The sequence below is a fragment of the Ranitomeya variabilis genome, chromosome 4 (genome assembly GCF_051348905.1).
Source record: "Ranitomeya variabilis isolate aRanVar5 chromosome 4, aRanVar5.hap1, whole genome shotgun sequence".
Lineage (NCBI taxonomy): Eukaryota > Metazoa > Chordata > Amphibia > Anura > Dendrobatidae > Ranitomeya > Ranitomeya variabilis.
The window spans coordinates 545,857,794-545,876,261 of record NC_135235.1 but is presented as its reverse complement, the minus strand read 5'-3'; positions in this window follow the sequence as shown (position 1 = coordinate 545,876,261).

Here is an 18,468-nt window from a genome sequence, read left to right as displayed (position 1 = left end):
CTAAGTGCAACCCTAGCCCTAAGTGCAACCCTAAGTGCAACCCTAAGTGCAACCCTAAGTGCAACCCTAGCCCTAAGTGCAACCCTAAGTGCAACCCTAAGTGCAACCCTAGCCCTAAGTGCAACCCTAAGTGCAACCCTAAGTGCAACCCTAGCCCTAAGTGCAACCCTAAGTGCAACCCTAAGTGCAACCCTAAGTGCAACCCTAGCCCTAAGTGCAACCCTAGCCCTAAGTGCAACCCTAAGTGCAACCCTAAGTGCAACCCTAGCCCTAAGTGCAACCCTAAGTGCACCCCTAAGTGCAACCCTAAGTGCAACCCTAGCCCTAAGTGCAACCCTAAGTGCAACCCTAGCCCTAAGTGCAACCCTAAGTGCAACCCTAAGTGCAACCCTAGCCCTAAGTGCAACCCTAAGTGCAACCCTAAGTGCAACCCTACCCCTAACCCTACCCCTAACCCTAACCCTAATGGAAAAACAAAAATAATTATATTTTCTGTATTTTATTATTGTCCCTACCTATGGGGGTGATAAAGGGGGTGATTTATTTACTATTTTTTTTATTTTGATCGCTGTGATAGAACTTATCACAGCGATCAAAATGTGCAGGAACGAATCTGCCGGCTGGCAGATTCGGCGGGCGCACTGCACATGCGCCCGCCATTTTCCAAGATGGCGGCGCCCATGAAGCAGATGGCCGGACACCGGGAGGGACATCGGAGCTAGGTAAGTATGGGGGGGTGGGACCGGAACACGGGGGGGGGGGGGGATTGGAGGACCTGGGGAGCGGACAGGAGGACCGGGGGAGCCGACAGGAGGGAGGAGGGGAGCGGAACGGAGATCGGGGCAAAAAGGACGACTGGGGAGGCGATCGGTGGGGTGGGGGGGGGCAGATCGGGGTCTCCAGCCATGGCAGATGCTATTGCAGCATCGGCCATGGCTGGATTGTAATATTTCACCATTTTCATAGGTGAAATATTACAAATCGCTCTGATTGGCAGTTTCACTTTCAACAGCCAATCAGAGCGATCGTAGCCACGGGGGGGTGAAGCCCCCCCCCCTGGGCTGAAGTACCACTCCCCCTGTCTCTGCAGATCGGGTAAAATGGGAGTTAACCCTTTCACCCGATCTGCAGGGACGCGATCATTCTGTGACACAGCATATGCGTCACAGGTCGGATTGGCACCGACTTTCATGACGCATACGCTGTGTCACAGGTCGGGAAGGGGTTAAAGGCCTCTCTCATCTTTTTAAGTGGGAGAACTTGCAAAAATTGGTGTCTAACTAAATACTTTTTCCCCACTGTATATAACCTCCCCTTCATCTCCTCATATTACACCATATAAGCTATCCTATATCTCCTCCTATTACTCCCTATAACCTCCCTATATCTCCTCCTGTTTCTCCATATAACCTCCCTATATCTCCTCCTATTACTCCATATAACTTCCCTATATCGCCTCATATTACTCCATATAACCTCCCCTATATCTCCTCCTATTACTCCATATAACCTCTAGATCTCCTCCTATTCCTCCATATAACCCCCCTATATCTCTTCCTATTACTCCATATAATCCCCTTTATCTCCTCCTATTACTCCATATAACCTCCCTATATCTCCTCCTATTACTCCATATAACCTCCCTATATCTCCTCCTATTACTCCATATAACCCCCCTATATCTCTTCCTATTACTCCATATAACCCGCCCAATATCTCCTCCTATTACTCATATAGCCTTCCTATATCTCCTCCTATTACTCCATATAACCTCCCCTATATCTCCTCCTATTACTCCATATAACCTCCCTATATCTCCTCCTATTACTCCATATAACATCCCCTATATCTCCTCCTATTACTCCATATAACCTCCCCTATATCTCCTCCTATTACTCCATATAACCTCCCTATATCTCCTCCTATTACTCCATATAACCTCCCTATATCTCCTCCTATTACTTCATATATCCTCCCTATATCTCCTCCTATTACTCCATATAACTCCCTATATCTCCTCCTATTACTCCATATAACCTCCCCTATATCTCCTCCTATTACTCCATATAACCTCTCCTATATCTCCTCCTATTACTCCATATAACCTCCCTATACCTCCTCCTATTACTCCATATAACCTCCCCTATATCTCCTCCTATTACTCCATATAACCTCCCTATATCTCCTCTTATTACTCCATATAACCTCCCTATATCTCCTCCTATTACTCCATATAACCTCCCCTATATCTCCTCCTATTACTCCATATAACCTCCCTATATCTCCTCCTATTACTCCATATATCCTCCCTATATCTCCTCCTATTACTCCATATAACTCCCTATATCTCCTCCTATTACTCCATATAACCTCCCCTATATCTCCTCCTATTACTCCATATAACCTCTCCTATATCTCCTCCTATTACTCCATATAACCTCCCTATACCTCCTCCTATTACTCCATATAACCTCCCCTATATCTCCTCCTATTACTCCATATAACCTCCCTATATCTCCTCTTATTACTCCATATAACCTCCCTATATCTCCTCCTATTACTCCATATAACCTCCCTATATCTCCTCCTATTACTCCATATAACCTCCCCTATATCTCCTCCTATTACTCCATATAACCTCCCTATATCTCCTCCTATTACTCCATATAACATCCCCTATATCTCCTCCTATTACTCCATATAACCTCCCCTATATCTCCTCCTATTACTCCATATAACCTCCCTATATCTCCTCCTATTACTCCATATAACCTCCCTATATCTCCTCCTATTACTTCATATATCCTCCCTATATCTCCTCCTATTACTCCATATAACTCCCTATATCTCCTCCTATTACTCCATATAACCTCCCTTATATATCTCCTCCTATTACTCCATATAACCTCCAATATATATATTTCCTATTACTCCATATAACCTCCCTATATCTCCTCCTATTACTCCATATAACATCCCCTATATCTCCTCCTATTACTCCATATAACTCCCTATATCTCCTCCTATTACTCCATATAACCTCCCCTATATCTCCTCCTATTACTCCATATAACCTCTCCTATATCTCCTCATATTACTCCATATAACCTCCCTATACCTCCTCCTATTACTCCATATAACCTCCCCTATATCTCCTCCTATTACTCATATAGCCTCCATATATCTCCTCCTATTACTCCATATAACTCCCTATATCTCCTCCTATTACTCCATATAACCTCCCCTATATCTCCTCCTATTACTCCATATAACCTCTCCTATATCTCCTCCTATTACTCCATATAACCTCCCTATACCTCCTCCTATTACTCCATATAACCTCCCCTATATCTCCTCCTATTACTCATATAGCCTTCCTATATCTCCTCCTATTACTCCTTATAATCTCTCCTATACCTCCTCCTATTACTCCATATAACCCCCCTATATCTCTTCCTATTACTCCATATAATCCCCTTTATCTCCTCCTATTACTCCATATAACCTCCCTATATCTCCTCCTATTACTCCATATAACCTCCCTATATCTCCTCCTATTACTCCATATTACCTCCCTATATCTCCTCCTATTACTCCATATAACCCCCCTATATCTCTTCCTATTACTCCATATAACCCGCCCAATATCTCCTCCTATTACTCATATAGCCTTCCTATATCTCCTCCTATTACTCCATATAACCTCCCCTATATCTCCTCCTATTACTCCATATAACCTCCCTATATCTCCTCCTATTACTCCATATAACATCCCCTATATCTCCTCCTATTACTCCATATAACCTCCCCTATATCTCCTCCTATTACTCCATATAACCTCCCTATATCTCCTCCTATTACTCCATATAACCTCCCTATATCTCCTCCTATTACTTCATATATCCTCCCTATATCTCCTCCTATTACTCCATATAACTCCCTATATCTCCTCCTATTACTCCATATAACCTCCCCTATATCTCCTCCTATTACTCCATATAACCTCTCCTATATCTCCTCCTATTACTCCATATAACCTCCCTATACCTCCTCCTATTACTCCATATAACCTCCCCTATATCTCCTCCTATTACTCCATATAACCTCCCTATATCTCCTCTTATTACTCCATATAACCTCCCTATATCTCCTCCTATTACTCCATATAACCTCCCCTATATCTCCTCCTATTACTCCATATAACCTCCCTATATCTCCTCCTATTACTCCATATATCCTCCCTATATCTCCTCCTATTACTCCATATAACTCCCTATATCTCCTCCTATTACTCCATATAACCTCCCCTATATCTCCTCCTATTACTCCATATAACCTCTCCTATATCTCCTCCTATTACTCCATATAACCTCCCTATACCTCCTCCTATTACTCCATATATCCTCCCTATATCTCCTCCTATTACTCCATATAACTCCCTATATCTCCTCCTATTACTCCATATAACATCCCCTATAGCTCCTCCTATTACTCCATATAACCTCCCTATATCTCCTCCTATTACTCCATATAACTCCCTATATCTCCTCCTATTACTCCATATAACCTCCCTATATCTCCTCCTATTACTCCATATAACCTCTCTATATCTCCTCCTATTACTCCATATAACCTCTCCTATATCTCCTCCTATTACTCCATATAACCTCCCTATACCTCCTCCTATTACTCCATATAACCTCCCCTATATCTCCTCCTATTACTCCATATAACCTCCCTATATCTCCTCTTATTACTCCATATAACCTCCCTATATCTCCTCCTATTACTCCATATAACCTCCCCTATATCTCCTCCTATTACTCCATATAACCTCCCTATACCTCCTCCTATTACTCCATATAACCTCCCCTATATCTCCTCCTATTACTCCATATAACCTCCCTATATCTCCTCCTATTACTCCATATAACCTCCCTATATCTCCTCCTACTACTCCATATAACCCCTATATCTCCTCCTATTACTCCATATAACCTCCCTATATCTCCTCCTATTACGCCATATAACATCCCCTATATCTCCTCCTATTACTCCATATAACCTCCCTATATCTCCTCCTATTACTCCATATATCCTCCCTATATCTCCTCCTATTACTCCATATAACTCCCTATATCTCATCCTATTACTCCATATAACCTCTCCTATATCTCCTCCTATTACTCCATATAACCTCCCTATAGCTCCTCCTATTACTCCATATAACCTCCCCTATATCTCCTCCTATTACTCCATATAACCTCCCTATATCTCCTCCTATTTCTCCATATAACCTCCCTATATCTCCTCCTATTACTCCATATAACATCCTTATATCTCCTCCTATTACTTCATATAACCTCCTTTTATCTCCTCCTATTACTCCTGTAAGATGGCCACCAGACGGCTCCTTGTATCATCGCGGTTGGTAGCTTCGTTGATTTGAGGCCATTCCAAAAGAGATGGGTGGTAATGACTTCTCAAATATCTTCACCCCAGGGGTGTGGTTTGGCAGATAAAATGGAGACCAAGTGTCTCATTCAGTGTCTGTGACTGGAAGTGTGGAGGCACTGACCTGAACGGGCAGACTCGCAGTACTAATGGACTGTTTATTTTCTGTTTGTTTTCACTTTGTGCCGGAAAAGGCTATTCTTTTGTTTGCATGTACTTAAGCAGGTTTATGGAGATAATAAACTTGAACGGACATTTTTTTTATTAAACCGTTTCCCGTGCCTACCTCAATCGTAGCTGAGTGAGTACAAAATTGGTGCTAGAAGCATGGGCACGAATCCCAAGGGGCAGTGTGTGTAAGAGGGTGGTGCTGTTATGGACAGTAACACACTGCGACTTTAAGAGATAGCACCCCCTTGTCTGGTGTGATGGAATGTCCTGCTTCCCCCTGCTATAAGCTGTGAAGATGAATTGCCCTGGAAATTAGGGGAGAAGTTGAGCCTGAACTGTGTGTGTGAGCTGAAGCTGTTAGAGAGAACTGTGCGCTGTTTTCTACAAGAGAGGTCCCACAGCCTGGGGATGGAGTGTGTTGTGAATTCCGTTCTCGAACTCCCTCCTGTGGTCATGAATGGTACTTCGGTGAGTTCTGTCCGTGGACTCCCTCTGGTGGCTGTGAGTGGAGCTGCTGGTTCTGAGATTCCTTCTCCAGCTGCCCTCGTTTGGGGCTAGGCTGATTCTCTATTTAACTCCACTCAGATCATTACTCCATGCCAGCTGTCAATGTTCTAGTACTGGTTCAGATCTCTCCTGGATCTTTCTGAGGACCTGTCTACTCCAGCACAAGCTAAGTTCCTGCTTGTTCATTTGTTACATATGGCTTTTCTTGCTAAGTTCTAGTCCAGCTTGCTATCATGAAACTACCTGGCTAGCTGGAAGCTCTGGGGGTGCAGAGTGGCACCACCGCATCGTGAGTCGGTGCGGGGGTATTTTTTGCACACTCTGCGTGGTTTTTGTAGCTTTTTGTGTTGACCGCAAAGATCCCTTTTCTATCCTCAATCTGTTTAGTTAGACTGGCCTCTCTTTGCTAAAACCTATTTCATCCTGTGTTTGTGATTTCCTCTTATCTCACAGTCAATACTTGTGGGGGGGGCTGCTTTTACCTTTGGGGAAATTTCTCTGAGGCAAGTAAGGCTTTGTTTCCTTTCTTTTAGGGGTAGTTAGCTCTTAGGCTGTGAAGAGGCGTCTAGGCAGAGTCAGGCACGCTCCACGGCTGTTTCTAGTTGTGTTGATAGGAGTAGGGTTTGCGGTCAGCAGAATTCCCATTTCCCCAGAGCTCGTCCTGATTCCGTGTTTAACTATCAGGTCATTCCTGGTGCACCTAACCACCAGGTCCATAACAGTACAGCTGGCCCACAAAGTGTTAATGCATCTCAATAGAGGGAAAAGAGAAGTTCTGAGACCATTTTTTTTTTTCTCTGCAGTGTGTTTTGCCTTTCTTTTCCCCTTAAACTCTGGGTGGTTCAGAACTTAGGTGTGGATATGGACACTCAAGGTTTGTCCTCTAGTGTAGATCAACTCGCTGCAAGGGTACAAAACATTCAAGATTATGTAGTTCAGAATCCTATGTTGGAGCCTAGAGTTCCAATTCCTGATTTGTTTTCTGGGGATAGATCTAAATTTCAGAATTTCAAAAACAATTGTAAACTGTTTCTTGCTCTGAAACCCCGCTCTTCTGGTGACCCTATTTAGCAAGTAAGAATCATTATTTCTTTGTTGCGTGGCGACCCTCAAGACTGGGCATTCGCCCTGGCGCCAGGAGATCCTGCATTGCGTAATGTAGATGCGTTTTTTTCTGGCGCTGGGTTTGCTTTATGATGAACCGAATTCTGTGGATCAGGCAGAGAAAATTTTGCTGGCTTTGTGTCAGGGTCAGGATGAAGCGGAGGTATATTGCCAGAAGTTCAGAAAGTGGTCTGTGCTTAGGCTACGTTCACATTTGCGGTCAGCGCCGCAGCGTCGCCGCATGCGTCATGCACCCCTATATTTAACATGGGGGCGCATGGACATGCGTTGTGCTGCGTTTTGCGCCGCATGGCCGCAAGCGTTGGACGCAAGAAACGCTTCAAGTTGCATTTTTTTTTGCGTCCAACTTTCGGCCAAAAAGGACGCAGCGTTTTAGCGTGCGTTTTGCCGCGTTTTTGTTTGCGTTGTGCGCTGCGGCGCCGACGCTGCGGCGCACAACGCAAATGTGAACGTAGCCTTACTCAGTGGAATGAGTGTGCCCTGGCAGCAATTTTCAGAAAGGGTCTTTCTGAAGCCCTTAAGGATGTTATGGTGGGGTTCCCCACGCCTGCTGGTCTGAATGAATCAATGTCCTTGGCCATACAGATCGATCGGCGCTTACGTGAGCGCAAAACTGTGCACCATTTGGCGGTATCCTCTGAGCAGAGGCCTGAGCCTATGCAATGTGATAGGACTTTGACCAGAGCTGAACGGCAAGAACATAGACGTCAGAAAGGGGCTGTGTTTTTACTGTGGTGACTCCACTCATGCAATCTCTGATTGTCCTAAGCGCACTAAGCGGTTCGCTAGGTCCGTCACCATTGGTACTGTACAGCCTAAATTTCTTCTGTCCGTTACTCTGATTTGCTCTTTGTCATCCTATTCTGTTATGGCATTTGTGGATTCAGGTGCTGCCCTGAATTTGATGGACTTGGAGTTTGCCAGGTGCTGTGGTTTTTTCTTGGAGCCCTTGCAGCATCCCATTCCTTTGAGAGGAATTGATGCTACGCCTTTGGCCAAGAATAAGCCTCAGTACTGGACCCAGTTGACTATGTGCATGGCTCCTGCACATCAGGAGGATATTCGCTTTTTGGTGTTGCATAATCTGCATGATGTGGTCGTGTTGGGTTTGCCATGGCTGCAGGTCCATAATCCAGTATTGGATTGGAAATCAATGTCGGTGTCCAGTTGGGGGTGTCAAGGGGTACATGGGGATGTTTCACTATTGTCAATTTCTTCCTCCACTCCTTCTGAAGTCCCTGAGTTTTTGTCGGATTACCGGGATGTATTTGATGAGCCCAAGTCTAGTACCCTACCTCCTCATAGGGATTGTGATTGTGCTATTAATTTGATTCCTGGTAGCAAGTTCCCTAAGGGACGACTTTTCAATTTGTCTGTGCCAGAACACGCCGCTATGTGGAGTTATATAAAGGAGTCCTTGGAGAAAGGGCATATTCGCCCGTCGTCGTCACCATTGGGAGCAGGGTTTTTTTTTGTGGCCAAGAAGGATGGTTCTCTGAGACCTTGTATAGATTACCGCCTTCTTAATAAAATCACGGTCAAATTTCAGTACCCTTTGCCTCTACTGTCTGATTTATTTGCTCAGATTAAGGGGGCTAGTTGGTTCACCAAGATACACCTTCGAGGGGCGTATAATCTCGTGCGTATTAAACAGGGCGATGAATGGAAAACAGCATTTAATACGCCCGAGGGCCATTTTGAGTACCTGGTGATGCCATTCGGCCTTTCTAATGCTCCCTCTGTGTTTCAGTCCTTTATGCATGACATCTTCCGAAAGTATCTGGATAGATTCATGATCGTATATTTGGATGATATTTTGGTCTTTTCGGATGATTGGTAGTCCCATGTGAAGCAGGTCAGAATGGTGTTCCAGGTCCTTCGTGCTAATTCCTTGTTTGTAAAGGGATCTAAGTGTCTCTTTGGAGTTCAGAAGGTTTCCTTTTTGGGCTTCATTTTTTCCCCTTCTACTATCGAGATGGATCCTGTTAAAGTCCAAGCTATTTATGATTGGACTCGGCCTACATCTGTGAAGAGCCTTCAGAAATTTCTGGGCTTTGCCAATTTTTACCGTCGCTTCATCGCTAATTTTTCTAGTGTTGTTAAACCATTGACTGATTTGACCAAGAAGGATGCTGATGTGGTGAATTGGTCCTCTGCGGCCGTTGAGGCTTTTCAGGAGTTGAAACGTCGTTTCTCTTCGGCTCCTGTGTTGTGTCAGCCAGATGTTTTGCTCCCTTTTCAGGTCGAGGTTGATGCTTCTGAAATTGGAGCAGGGGCTGTTTTGTCTCAGAGAAGTTCTGATTGCTCTGTAATGAAGCCATGCGCTTTCTTTTCGAGAAAGTTTTCGCCTGCTGAGCGTAATTATGATGTTGGCAATCGGGAGTTGTTGGCTATGAAGTGGGCATTCGAGGAGTGGTGACATTGGCTTGAAGGAGCCAAGCATCGCGTGGTGGTCTTGACAGATCACAAGAATCTGCCTTATCTCGAGTCTGCCAAGCGGTTGAATCCTAGACAGGCTCGTTGGTCGCTGTTTTTCTCCCGTTTCAATTTTGTGGTTTCGTACCTTCCGGGTTCTAAGAATGTGAAGGCTGATGCCCTTTCAAGGAGTTTTGTGCCTGATTCTCCTGGGGATCCTGAGCCGGCTGGTATTCTCAGAGAGGGGGTAGTTCTGTCTGCCATCTCCCCTGATTTGCGGCGGGTGCTGCAGGAGTTCGAGGCTGATAGACCTGACCATTGTCCAGCGGAGAAACTGTTTGTCCCTGATAGATGGACTAATAGAGTTATCTCTGAGGTTCATTGTTCGGTGTTGGCTGGTCATCCTGGGATTTTTGGTACCAGAGATTTGGTGGCTAGGTCCTTTTGGTGGCCTTCCTTGTCGCGGGATGTGCGTTCTTTTGTGCAGTCTTGTGGGACTTGTGCTCGGGCTAAGCCCTGCTGTTCTCGTGCCAGTGGGTTACTTTTGCCCTTGCCGGTCCCGAAAAGGCCTTGGACGCATGTTTCCATGGATTTTATTTCAGATCTTCCTGTTTCTCAAAGGATGTCGGTCATCTGGGTGGTTTGCGATCGCTTCTCTAAAATGGTCCATTTGGTACCCTTGCCTAAATTGCCTTCTTCCTCTGATTTGGTTCCATTATTTTTCCAACATGTGGTTCGTTTGCATGGCATTCCGGAGAACATCGTGTCTGACAGAGGTTCCCAGTTTCTTTCAAGGTTTTGGCGGTCCTTTTGTGCTAGGATGGGCATTGATTTGTCTTTTTCTTCGGCTTTCCATCCTCAGACAAATGGCCAGACCAAACGAACCAATCAGACTTTGGAAACTTATCTGAGATGCTTTGTTTCTGCGGATCAGGATGATTGGGTGACCTTCTTGCCATTAGCTGAGTTCGCCCTTAATAATCGGGCCAGTTCGGCTACTTTGGTTTCGCCTTTTTTTTGTAATTTTGGTTTTCATCCTCGTTTTTCTTCAGGGCAGGTTGAGCCTTCGGACTGTCCTGGTGTGGATTCTGTGGTGGACAGGTTGCAACAAATTTGGACTCATGTGGTGGACAATTTGACCTTGTCCCAAGAGAAGGCTCAACGTTTCGCTAACCGCCGTCGCCGTGTTGGTCCCCGACTTCGTGTTGGGGATTTGGTTTGGTTAACATCTCGTTATGTTCCTATGAAGGTTTCTTCTCCTAAGTTTAAGCCTCGTTTCATTGGTCCTTATAAGATTTCTGAAATTCTTAATCCTGTATCATTTCGTTTGGCCCTTCCTGCTTCTTTTGCCATCCATAATGTGTTCCATAGGTCGTTGCTGCAGAGATATGTGGCGCCTATGGTTCCCTCCGTTGATCCTCCTGCTCTGGTGTTGGTCGAGGGGGAGTTGGAGTATGTGGTGGAGAAGATTTTGGATTCTCGTATTTCGAGACGAAAACTTCAGTACTTGGTCAAATGGAAGGGCTATGGTCAGGAGGATAATTCCTGGGTTGTTGCCTCTGATGTCCATGCTGCCGATTTAGTTCGTGCCTTTCATTTGGCTCGTCCTGATCGGCCTGGGGGCTCTGGTGAGGGTTCGGTGACCCCTCCTCAAGGGGGGGGTACAGTTGTGAATTCCGTTCTCGAACTCTCTCCTGTGGTCATGAATGGTACTTCGGTGAGTTCTGTCCGTGGACTCCCTCTGGTGGCTGTGAGTGGAGCTGCTGGTTCTGAGATTCCTTCTCCAGCTGCCCTCGTTTGGGGCTAGGCTGATTCTCTATTTAACTCCACTCAGATCGGTACTCCATGCCAGCTGTCAATGTTCTAGTACTGGTTCAGATCTCTCCTGGATCTTTCTGAGGACCTGTCTACTCCAGCACAGCTAAATTCCTGCTTGTTCATTTGTTACATATGGTTTTTCTTGCTAAGTTCTAGTCCAGCTTGCTATCATGAAACTACCTGGCTAGCTGGAAGCTCTGGGGGTGCAGAGTGGCACCACCGCATCGTGAGTCGGTGCGGGGGTATTTTTTGCACACTCTGCGTGGTTTTTGTAGCTTTTTGTGTTGACCGCAAAGATCCCTTTTCTATCCTCAATCTGTTTAGTTAGACTGGCCTCTCTTTGCTAAAACCTATTTCATCCTGTGTTTGTGATTTCCTCTTATCTCACAGTCAATACTTGTGGGGGGGCTGCTTTTACCTTTGGGGAAATTTCTCTGAGGCAAGTAAGGCTTTGTTTCCTTTCTTTAGGGGTAGTTAGCTCTTAGGCTGTGAAGAGGCGTCTAGGCAGAGTCAGGCACGCTCCACGGCTGTTTCTAGTTGTGTTGATAGGAGTAGGGTTTGCGGTCAGCAGAGTTCCCATTTCCCCAGAGCTCGTCCTGATTCCGTGTTTAACTATCAGGTCATTCCTGGTGCACCTAACCACCAGGTCCATAACAGGAGTGTACTTGTGAAATTTGCAAGACTTTTCCGGGTACAGCAAAGGTGGCTGTTCTGTGCTAGTTTGTGAAGCCACGAAGATACTGAGAAAGGGACTTACAGTTTCCAGGAGCATCCCTAGGACCCAGAAGCAAGGAGAAGACCACGTTTCACAGAGCTGACAGAGGGCCGTGCGCACCGCCATATTGGACTGCTGGGGGCCCCCTGGGACTGGACCTGAGTCCCCAACATCACTGTGAGTCTGTTCCTGTTTGGTGCACCTGTTAGGGCCTAGTGTAAGCTTCAATAGTCAGTACACGGCAGCCGTGGGGCCTGCTTAGTAAAGGCCAGGGAGGTTATATGTAGAGTAGCATTGTTATTTGTTTATTGTTTAAATTTGCTTGTGAGACATATTTTGAGACTGTAATAGCTGGAGCACCGTGCAATTTTACGGACAAGAAAAAGTTTATAACTCTTGTATAGTGTCTCTTGCCATGGTATACCCCTGTTTGCATCTTCCTCACCCACTTCATTCCTTGCCTCCCAATAAATCTACCCTTTGTTGTTTGCACCTCATCTTGTGTACAGTAGTCTTCCTGCACTGTGGTGTGGCTTCAAGTGAATGATGCACAAATACCGCATGTCCTGCGTGACAGCAACTGCAGGTGCGAAAGCCGACAACATAGAGAAGTTGATAAAGCATCTAGTACAGGTTAGTCTCCAACAGCAACAGATGCAGTAGCAACACAGGCAGCAGATGGAACTCCTAGCCGAGGCGATACGTGGCAGTGCAACCCCCCAACCCCAAATCCTGGTGATGACTCACATGTGAGAAAGACGGTAAAAGATCCGCTTAGGAGTGACTCTGATTGTCAGGGCGCAACGGGTGCACCACTGGGCCTATTGCAGTTAACAACCTCTCTGGTCCCAAATGTTTGACCTCCTACACTCCAAGGCCACTGCAATCCTGGGCTGCCCAGGGAGATCCCCGTAATGCCAATGACCTAGTAAGCATGGTGGAGATGTACCAGGCAGTTGAGAGTTCATTAGGGAAGGAAAGGGTCTTAGCATCTCTATACTGGGGTTCAAAAAAGGGGGCTGACACCCATAAGAGCCACATATGGGGGCGTCGAAGACCCCAGGAGACATCTGACTCATTGTCAAAGGCCCCATCCAATAGTATAATATGTTGGAGGTGTTATACCCCAGGTCACATAGTCACCTTTTGACCTATGAGCACCGAGCCAATGAACTGCAGCATAGGACGGTCCTGCTCGTATTTTGCATATCCCGCTTGCAATGCTGTCCCTTAACCAGGCGAGGGACCACAAGCATGCCTCATAACAGTGAACGGAGTACAAATGACTGGTCTGTTGGACTCAGGGAGTTTGGTAACCCTAATGAGGGCCACAATTCCTCATCCGCTGATTCCTGGGAAGATGGTGGGCGTCCGCTGTATCCATGGTGACGCTAAGGGCTACCCTGTGGCCCAAATTATCATAAACACAAACTGTGGTACCGAGTCCCATGAGGTTGGCGTAGACAGGGACCTATTGCACCCTGTTATAATAGGGTGGGACTTTGAATTTTTTGGGGACTTGTGGGGAAAAGTGAGGGCATCTGGTTGGTCGGACAACAGCCAGGTCGTCGCTCTTAAAGAAACCATGTTGCAGGCCGCAGCTGACAGGTTTCTGTTTTGTGTGCTTTTTGAGGTTGAGGCAGCATTCCCAGAGGCCAACATCCCTGAACTGGAGGTGTCCAGGGAAAACTTTGGAACCAATAAATGTTTGATAATGCAATGATTCTTAATGGTGTTGCTCAAGAGATGGGGGCTGACACCCGATACCAATATTTTGCCATAAATGGGGAGTTAATATATTGGGTCACCAGGCTGAGAGGGGAGGTAATAGAGAAGTTACTAGTGCCAGGGCTATACAGATCCAAGGTGTTAGATATGACCCATGCTCAGGTGTTCATCTAGGAGTAGAAAAAACCTAGGAATGGATTCTCCAGAGGTTCTACCAGCCTGGTTGTCATCAAGATATTGTAAATTTAAGTAGGTCCTGTCCTACCTGCTAGCTGAACTCCCCAGGGGCTCACTTCCACAGCCCTTTAGTGCCATTGCCCATCATTGAGGTTCATTTGATCGCATAGCTATTGATCTAGTGGGATCCTTGATCAAGTCTGCCAGAGGGCACCAGTATATTTTAGTGGTAGTGGACTATGCCACATGGAATCCGGAGGCCATACCACTACAAAACTCCACCAATTGTGTAGCCTGGGAGTTGGTCCATATCTTTCCTAGGATGGGGTTGCCTAAAGAGTTCCTAACAGACCAAGGGACTCCGATTATGTCAAAGGTGATGAAGGAGTTGTGAAAACCTTGCAAATCACACAACTTCTTACCTCAGTCTACCATCCACAGATGGATGGCTTGGTTCAAAGGTTCAATAGAACCTTGAAGGCCATGTTGAGAAAGGTCATAGAGAAGGGCAACCAAGACCTGGACTGTCTACTGCCGTATCTTCTGGTCACCATCAGAGAAGTCCCTCAAGCCTCTACTCGATTCTCCCCTTTTGAGCTTTTGTATGGCCAACACCCCCATGGGCTTCTGAATGTAGCAAAGGAGACCTGGGAGGTGGAGTCTACAACATACAGTAGTGTAATTGAACATGTGCAAGAGATAATTGCCAAGGTGATGCCCATCATGAAAGAACACCTCCTCAAAGCACAAGAGGCCCAGGCAAGGGTGTATAATAGATTGGCAAGGGTGAGACACTTCAGCTCTTGGGATCAAGTACTGGTGCTGGTAATTATGTTGGAGAGCAAATTCCTGGCCAAATGGCAGGGCCCCTATGAAAAAGTTGAAAAGGTTGGAGAGGTCAACTATAAAGTCCACCAATCTGATTAAACCATGGCGAGATTGGAAGTCCGTGGAAGCTCCGTATTTGGTGGCTAAGCCTGAAGATGATGTAGAAATGGTTAAAGTGGCAGAGACACTGTCACATGCTCAAAAGCAACAGTGCCGAGAGTTGCTACATCTGAACAGAGACCTATTCTCAGAACTATCAGGTTGTACTAAGGTCATAGAGCATGAGGTTCTGACAAAGCCTCATGTCCTGGTAAACTTGAAGCCATATCAAATTCCAGAAGCCCGCCGACAAATGATCTCAAAAGAGGTGAAGCGGATGCTGAGCATGGGAGTAATTGAAGAGTCCAAGAGTGTCTAGTCCAATGCCACAGTCTTAGTGACGAAACCAGATGGAGAATGGCAGTTTTGTAGTGACTATAGGAAGTTGAATGAGGTCTCTAAGATGCGTATCAGATGGCCCATGTCGATGAATTGATTTAGAGGCTAGGGCCGGCCCGATACATTACCATCCTTGACCTCACAAAAGGGTATTGGCAAATTCCCATATCCCAAGACACCAAAGAGAAGACTGCCTTCTCAATGACAGATGGAAGCTTCCAGTATGCAAGGATGCCATTCGGGTTACAAGAAGCTCAAGCTACCTTCCAGAGATCCGGATCCTAACTCCCCGCAAGAGGTACGCAGTGGCCTACCTGGATGACATTGTGATCTTCAGTCAGGATTGGGGAAGCCATCTGAGCAAAGTCCAGGTGATACTTGATGCTCTATGGAAGACAGGGTTTTCCACAAACCCGAAGAAATGTGCCATGGGAATGGAGGAAGCTAAATTTTTGAGCTATGTCGTAGGCAGAGGTGAAATAAAGCCCCAGATAAAGTTTAGGCAATCCAGAGTTGGCCACAACCCCTCACAAAGAAGCAGGTCAGAGTGTTCCTGGGCATTGTGGGCTTTTATCCCTAACTTTGACATGATAGCTGCCTCTCTGATGGACCTCCTTAAAGAGACAAAGTCAGCTATGGCTAAGTGGTCTCCAGAAGCTGAGACGGCCTTCCAGGAAATGAAGATAGCCTTCTGTAAATAGCCGATGCTAGTGGCACCAAATTTCTCCAAAGAGTTTGTGGTACAGATGGAAGCTTCAGATGTCGGGATGGGTGCTGTATTATCACAAGAGGTGAACGGGAAAGAGCATCCCATAATGTATCTGAGTCAGAAGTTGTCATCCTGTGAGAAGAATTACTCCATAGTGAAGAAGAAATGTTTAGCCATCAAGTGGGCGTTGGACACTTTAAGGTACTGCCTCTTTGGCAGGAAGTTCAGGCTAGTGTCAGACCATGCACCACTGAAGTGAATGAGGGAGGAGGAACAATGCCCAAGTGACCAGGTGGTTCCTAGCACTTCAGAATTTTAACTTCTATGTGGAGCACAGGCCAGGGAAACTGCAATGCTGATGCTTTTTCTTGAGTCCATGTTTGATGGCAGAAGGTGCCAAGCCCCCAGGCTTTGGGGAGATTGGGGTTATGTAAGATGTCCACCGAATGGGTTCTTGAGGGGTACATATGTATCATTTTTGTTGGTAGCTTCAGTGATGTGAGCTTCGAAAGCATTAGGCCATTCCAGAGCCGGGTTTTACGAGCAGTCAAAAGAAATGGGTGGGAATGACTGCTCACGCATCCTTACCCCAGGGGCAACAGTATCACTGTGATTGATTGGACAGCAAACTCGCCTGACCTTAACCCCATAGAGAATCTATGGGGTATTGTCATGAGGAAGATGAGAGACACCAGACCCAACAATGCAAACGAGCTGAAGGCTGCTATCAAAGCAACCTGGGCTTCCACCTCAGCAGTGCAACAGGCTGATCGCCTCCATGTCACGCCACATTGATGCAGTAATTGATGCAAAAGGAGCCCCGACCAAGTATTGAGCATACATTTCAGTAGGCCTACATTTCTGATTTTAAAATCATTTTTCAAGCTGGTGTTATAAAGTATTCTAATTTACTGAGATAATGACTTTTAGGTTTTCATTGGCTGCAAGCCATAATCATCAACATAAATAGAAATAAACACTTGAAATAGATCACTCTGTTTGTAATGACTCTATATAATATATGAATTTCACTTTTTGTATTGAGGAACTGAAATAAATTAACTTTCTGATGATATTCTAATTTAGTGAGACGCACCTGTATATCTCCCCCATTACTCCATATAACCTCCCTATATCTCCTCCTATTACTACAAATAACATCCCCTATATCGCCTCCTATTATTCCATATAGCTTCCCTATATCTCCCCCTATTACTCCATATAACTTCCCTATATCTCCCTCTATTACTACATATAACCTCCCTATATCTCCTCCTATTACTCCATATAACCTCCCTATATCTTCTCCTATTACTCCAAAAACCTCCCTATATCTCCTCCTATTACTACAAATAACATCCCCTATATCGCCTCCTATTATTCCATATAGCTTCCCTATATCTCCCCCTATTACTACATATAACCTCCCTATATCTCCTCTTATTACTCCATATAACCTTCCCTATATCTCCTCCTATTACTCCAAAAACCTCCCTATATCTCCTCCTATTACTCCATATAACCTCCCTATATCTCCTCCTATTACTCCATATAGCCTCCCCTATATCTCCTCCTATTACTCCAAAAACCTCCCTATATCTCCTCCTATTACTCCATATAACCTCCCTATATCTCCTCCTATTACTCCATATTACCTCCCCTATATCCCCTCCTATTACTCCATATAACCTCCCTATATCTCCTCCTATTACTCCATATAACCTCCCTATATCTCCTCCTATTACTCCATATAACCCCCCTATATCTCCTCCTGTTACTCCATAAAACCTCCCTATATCTCCTCCTATTACTCCATATAACCTCCCCTATATCTCCTCCTATTACTCCATATAACCTCCCTATATCTCCCCCTATTACTCCATATAACCTCCCTATATCTCCTCCTATTACTACAAATAACATCCCCTATATCGCCTCCTATTATTCCATATAGGTTCCCTATATCTCCCCCTATTACTCCATATAACTTCCCTATATCTCCCTCTATTACTACATATAACCTCCCTATATCTCCTCTTATTACTCCATATAACCTTCCCTATATCTCCTCCTATTACTCCAAAAACCTCCCTATATCTCCCCCTATTACTCTATATAACCTCCCCTATATCTCCTCCTATTACTCCATATAACCTCCCTATATCTCCTCCTATTACTCCATATAACCTCTCTATATCTCCCCCTATTACTCCATATAACCTCCCTATATCTCCTCCTATTACTCCATATTACCTCCCTATATCTCCTCCTATTACTCCATATAACTCCCTATATCTCCTCCTATTACTCCATATAACCTCCCTATATCTCCCCCTATTGCTCCATATAGCCTCCCCTATATCTCCTCCTATTACTCCATATA